The sequence below is a fragment of the Dipodomys merriami genome, unplaced genomic scaffold (assembly GCF_024711535.1).
Source record: "Dipodomys merriami isolate MVZ:Mamm:240054 unplaced genomic scaffold, mDipMer1.0.p SCAF_71, whole genome shotgun sequence".
Taxonomy (NCBI): Eukaryota; Metazoa; Chordata; class Mammalia; order Rodentia; family Heteromyidae; genus Dipodomys; species Dipodomys merriami.
Genome location: NW_027206302.1, coordinates 251,329 through 257,328, shown reverse-complemented (window position 1 = coordinate 257,328; position 6,000 = coordinate 251,329). Strand labels below are relative to the sequence as shown.

Genomic DNA, 6,000 nt, shown 5'->3' with positions numbered 1-6,000 from the left:
GAAATGTCTGTTAGTTCTGTTCCAACGAAATCTGTGGCACCTAAGAATACTGTAGGATCACATTGAGCAATAATTAGTATTTGTCTTGACAGCTCTTAAAAATGAGGCCTCCTCTTATATAACCGTAACCCCTTCGTGCATCACCTTTATAATAACACTAAAAAAAAAAAAAGAAAAAAAAGTAAGGCCTCCTTGAAAGGAACCTGAATGCGGAAAATGAATGCACAAATGGTTGTTTTCCAATTATCTAGCCTATAGTTCCAACTTTAGGTTTGCTAGGAGTACCCTAACAACAGGATAAGAGAGGATACTTTTTGTTTTGTTTTTAAAATCAAAGCCAGGCTCGGTTAGAGAGCAACAAAGGTGAGGGCGGTGAGGGGGACCGCAGCGCACGCTGGACCTTGTAGTTCCTTCGCCGCAGGCAAGCGTGATTATGTTGCAAGGCATGCTGGTAGTTGAAGTCCAACCCCTAAACAGAAACGTACGGCAGCCGCAATGTCTTATCATAGAGACAAGCCTTAGGTTGTTTACGGATGGATTCTCTCTCGATGCTGGCCGCCTTGCTGACTAGAAAGCTGGAGTAGAACAGGTGGAAAAGACGCTCCGGGCGCAGCGCTTCAGCCGCCGCCGCCCTTCGGGATGCTCCCGTGTCCCGGAAGTGACTGGCGAATGGGTCGACTGCGGAGGCCGTGCCTCCGACTATGGTGGCCCGGCGGGGCCTCGGGCGCGCAGTTCCTGCTGCCACGGCGCCGAGGCCGCAGTACTGCGGGCGGGTGGTGGTTCTGGTGGCCGCCGCCGCCGCCAGCGCCGCAGCGATTCCTGGGTCGGTGACTGCTTTACATTTGTACAGTTCTCCAACGTCTTCTGTTTCGGTGAGGGTTCCGCTCCAGACCCGCGGAGTCGAGGTGGCTGGGAGTGACTGTCTCCTGCCCCGAGTGACGGGGTTTCCCGCGGGCCCTGCCCGCGGTGAAAGGACCCGTGGCCTGCCGTCTGGGGCCTTGAGGGGTCTTTGGACGCGCCCTTCGTCTCCCCTTCACGTGTCATCCATCTGTCTTTGTCGTCTGTCTCCTCCTCGCCCTGTCCTGGGCTGCAAAGACAGCAAACATGTGGGCCAGCGATTCTCTTCTTAACCTGAGGATTTCTTAGGTGCTCCTGGCACCACCCTGGCTGTAGCGTTTAACACCTTCCCTGTGTCAGTCAGCTCGGGTTTTATCATTTAATGCAGACAAGCAAAACCAAACTTAAGCTCAACTCCAGATCTCAATCCCTTTTATTGCAACCTTTTCCCCCTGGGGGGGAAGGGGGGGTGGTCTTTGTTGCCACTTCAGATATACCAATGCCTTTTCATCTGAACATTATTTAGCATGGTTTCCCTCGTGCTCCTAATCTCATCCACACCTCAGAACTTTTGAGGTTAAAAGTCTAGAATCTTAAAGATGATGGCTACATAGACGAGACCCCAGAGGTCCATGAGGCATGACTCTCTGCCTGTTGAGCTTGTATATCTTCAAATAGTTGTACAAGGAAGTTTCAGTTTAATATGTCCATCGATGTGTAATCTGATCGTTGGTTTACATTTTTTTGTATTGATTATTTTCCCACATGGGATTCACTGCTACCCTAGCGTTTAGAGAATGCCTGGCCGTACAGTTACTTAGATGAGGATTTTCTTGTTTTTCATTTACTGACCACATGTCTCAGTGGAGTTTTTGAAATGATGTGTCAGTTGATAGCAGACACAAGGGAGTCATCTTTCCTTTTTGCTTGCTTGTGATTTGTAATTAGGTTATGAATCATTAGAAGTCCCAGAGGTATTGGCAAGGCTTTAAAAAGGTAAAGTCAGTGTATTTTCTGAGTGTGAAAATGATAAAGCTTTTCCTCTAGAGTTTTTGATTAGTCTAATAATCTGAGGCTAGTTCACTTGCTATAAAAAATTGTTGAAGGGCTGGGAAAGTGGCTCAGTGGTAGAGCACTTGCCTTGCATGCATGAGGCCCTGGGTTTGATTCCTCAGCACCACATAAGCAAAAAGAAAAAAGCCGGAAGTGGCACTGTGGCTCAAAGTGGTAGAGCACTAGTCTTGAGCTGAAGAGCTGAGGGACAGTGCCCAAGCCCAGAGTTCAGGCCCCACGACCGGACCCCCCCAAAAAAAATAGTTAAAAATTACAAAGTGAGCAATGCAAGGAATTACATAATTTAGCAAAAAGGTTAAAAGCTGCTTAATGAATGCTTTTCCTGTAAAATGGGATGTGAATTTTGGAAAATATGTTTGTGATGATTTGTAATGAGGTGTTTCTAGATCATTTGATAGCTCTGGTAAACAGCTTTTTGCATTTGCAGACAAATTTTGTCCTTCATTTCTGGGGACTATACAACTCAAGTTTGTGGCTCCCTCACCCCCTGCCTTTTTTTTTTTTTTTTTCCTGCGGGTCCTGGGGCTAGAACTCTGGGCTTGGGTGATGTCTCTGAGCTTCTTTAGCTCAAGGCTAGCTCTCTATCACTGGAGCCATCCAGCTCTCTGTGTGTGTGTGTGTGTGTGTGTGTGTGTGTGTGTGTGTGTGTGTGTGTGTGTGTGTGTGTGTGTGTGTGTGTGTGTGTGTGTGTGTGTGTGTGTGTGTGTGTGTGTGTGTGTGTGTGTTTAAGGAAATGAGTCTTATAAACTTTCTTGCCTGGGTTGGCTAGCTCTCTATCACTGGAGTCATAGCTCCACTTCCAGCTCTGTGTGTGTGTGTGTGTGTGTGTGTGTGGTGTGTGTGTGTGTGTGTGTGTGTGTGTGTGTGTGTGTGTGTGTGTGTGTGTGTGTGTTTAAGGAAATGAGTCTTATAAACTTTCTTGCCTGGGTTGGCGTCTGACTGAGATCCTCAGATTTCAGACTCCTGAGTAGCTAGGATTATAGGTGTGAGCCACTGGCTTTTTTTTTTTTTTTGGTTGGTCACGGGGCTTGAACTCTGAACCTGGGTGCTGTCCCCGAGCTCTTCAGCTCAAGGCTAGCGCTCTACCACTTGAGCCACAGTGCCACTTCTGGTTTTTTGAGACTCTTATTGGAGATAAGAGTCTCACAGGGGCTGGGAAGGTGGCTTGGTGGTAGAGCACTTGCCTTGCATGCCTGAGGCCCTGGGTTCGATTCCTCAGCACCACATAAGCAAAAAGAAAAAAGCCAGAAGTGGCACTGTGGCTCAAGTGGTAGAGTGCTAGCCTTGAGCTGAAGAGCTGAGGGACAGCGCCCAGGCCCAGAGTTCAGGCCCCACGACCGAACCCAAAAAAAAAAAAAAAAAAAAGAGTCTCCCAGACTTCTCCTGCCCGGGCTGGCTTTGAACCATGATCCTCAGATCTCAGCCTCCTGAGTAGAAAGGATTAGAGGCATGAGCCACCTGCACCTGGCTTTTTTTTTTTAATTAAAAAAAATTTTTTTTTGTGCTGGTACTGGGGCTTGAACTTAGGACCTTGTTCTCTCACTTGAATTTTTCACTCAAGGCTGGTGCTCTACCATTTGAGCCATACCTCCACTTCTTTTTCCTATTCTTATACATAGAATTTTTTTTTTGCCAGTCTTGGGGCTTAACTCAGGGTGTTGGCACTGTCCCCAAGCTTCTTTTACTCAAGGCTACACTTGAGCCACCACTACTTCCAGGATTTTCTGTTTATGTGGTACTGAGGAATCAAACCCAGGGCTTCATGCGTGCTAGGCAAGCACTCTACCACTAAGCCACATTCCCAGCTCCTATACTAAAGAATTATTAATAGTAAGATTATATTTATTTATTTTTTTAAATGAGACTGAGTTTCACTATGTAGCTGTCCTGCAATTTGCTCTAAGACCAAATTAGCCTTGAATTTTGATCTTCCTGCCTCAGCCTTCCAAGTGTTGTCCATATCATGTATTTAAGCAATATATCAGTATGTTTCAGTAAAACAAATGTCTTAAAATTTATACTCTGTCAATTTGAAGTTATTCTTAGTGAATCTGAAATGGTTTCATCTGTGTTTACTGTTTGAGGCTAAATGTAGAATATTTCAGATTAATTTACTGAATTAATTTGTGGAATTCTTTGTTAGAAAAATGATAAGAACCTATACCTTATTTGAACTTTCTACATCTTTTTGAGATTTCTAGGTTTCCAACTGATATTTTTTCCTGAGATTTTATTTATTTATTAGAATACTTACTATTTAAATAATGAAAACATTTATCACTAAGAACATCTTATCCTTATCTCTGTACTAGCTGCTTTTAAAGTCTTATTTCTATTAATTATAACAAGCTAGTGAGCTGTTCAATACTATTTATATTTAGTAGGCAGACACTGAAGCTCATAGTGTTTACTTTAATACAGTTCTTTTTTGACTCCAAGTACCACAACTGCAAAGATTGGTTTTATCCATAGTTTATAAATAATATTAACACATACTTGCATAACATGTATTCTGTACCACATGCTTGACTAGTTGTTGAGGACAGAGCTGAGAACAAGAGACAAAAAGAAATCTCTGCTCTTTGTGAAATTTATACTCTAGTGGAATGTTGGATATGTAAAACTTTGTCTTCAAGAACTAAAAAGACTAATGCATATATATTAGATATTTATGTTTTACAACATTAAAATTAAAAAGTGAGATCAAGTAGGGAAGATTTGCTGGGCGCTGGTGGCTCACTCCTGTAATCCTAACTACTGAGGAGGCTGAGATGTGAGAATTGGGAAGACAGTCTAGGCAAGCTTCTTAACTGTGAGACTTTTATCTCCAATTAGCCACCAGAAAACTGGAAATGATGCTGTTGCTCAAAGTGGTAGAGTGCCAGCCTTGAGCAAAAGTGTTTAGGGACAGTGCCTGGGCCCTGAGTTCAAGTCTCATGACTGACCAAAAAGCAAAGCAAAACAAAAGCAAAAGAACAAAACAAAACTAGGGAAGATTCCATAAAGAAGGTAAGATTTAATCTGGAATTTAAATAGAGTAGTAGAAATTGAGAGAAAAATAAAATTGTTAAAGCTGAATTATCCAGGAAAAAGATTAGGGATGGTGGCAAATAATGGACCAGTTTGGTATCTTATAACCACTTTATCTTCATTTTTTCTTACTATAGATAAATTAATAATCTTTGGCACCATGTTCAGTGATTTAGATTTTATTTATTAACTAGCCACTCTTTTAGACCATAGTGATTTAGTAGTGAGTAAATACAGTCTGTATGCTAAGAAATGTGAAGTTACAGCTTTGTTAAATGCTTTTAAGAATGGAAAAGATTCAGATGGGCAAGGTCAGTAAAGAGATTGTTGGATGGATCTAGATGAGAGTTGACATATGAAGAAGAATAAGTGAAGATAGGAGTGGATACATTCCAGAGTTGTTTGGGGATAGAACTGGGCAATGGATGTAAATACATATTCCATTTATATTATATATATGAAATATATTCAATTACTCATATATAATTTAAGTATATATAATATTATATATATATATATAGTTTTTTGGCAATAATGTTCCAAGGTTAATTTCTTAATTTTTCCCTTGTATGTCATTATTTTAGTTTAGTATATTTGAGTAATGGTTTATGTGCAATAAGTTTTTTTTTGTAATGGTTTATGTGCAGTAAGTTTTTTTTTGTATAGTTTTTCCTTGAATGAGGAGGAATCAAGTTCTAGATAAATGCATTTGGAAATGTGTTGGAACTTGTTTTGAAGTTATATGTATATGTATATATATATTAAAACATGGCCTAGCACCCGTGGCTTATGCCTGTAGTCCTAGCTACTCAGGAAGTTGAGATCTGAGAATCATGGTTTGAAGCTAGCAAGAGAAGAAAGTATGAGAGACTTTTTTTTTCTCTTTTAAACCAGCTGTGGGCCTGGGCGCTGTCCCTCAGCTCTTCAGCTCAAGGCTAGCACTCTACCACTTGAGCCACAAAGCGCCACTTCTGGCTTTTTTCTTTTTGCTTATGTGGAGCTGAGGAATCGAACCCAGGGCCTCATGCATGCAAGGCAAGCGCTCTACCACTGAGCCAC

At 42.0% G+C, this 6,000-nt stretch overlaps 1 protein-coding gene across 6 annotated transcripts in view; it reads left to right on the top strand.

The window, feature by feature from the left end:
- Nucleotides 1–699: 699 nt before the first annotated feature.
- Nucleotides 700–6,000, top strand: part of Atg4c (autophagy related 4C cysteine peptidase) — a 69,647-nt gene continuing 64,346 nt past the window's right edge. For 4 of the 6 annotated variants that reach the window (XM_070008948.1, XM_070008945.1, XM_070008949.1 and 1 more), the window contains exon 1: nt 700–823. The gene's annotated coding sequence lies outside the window, so the exon portion shown is untranslated. Of the gene's footprint in view, nt 873–6,000 lie in introns of all 6 variants that reach the window. The other 2 variants (XM_070008943.1, XM_070008944.1) reach the window with 1 other exon arrangement.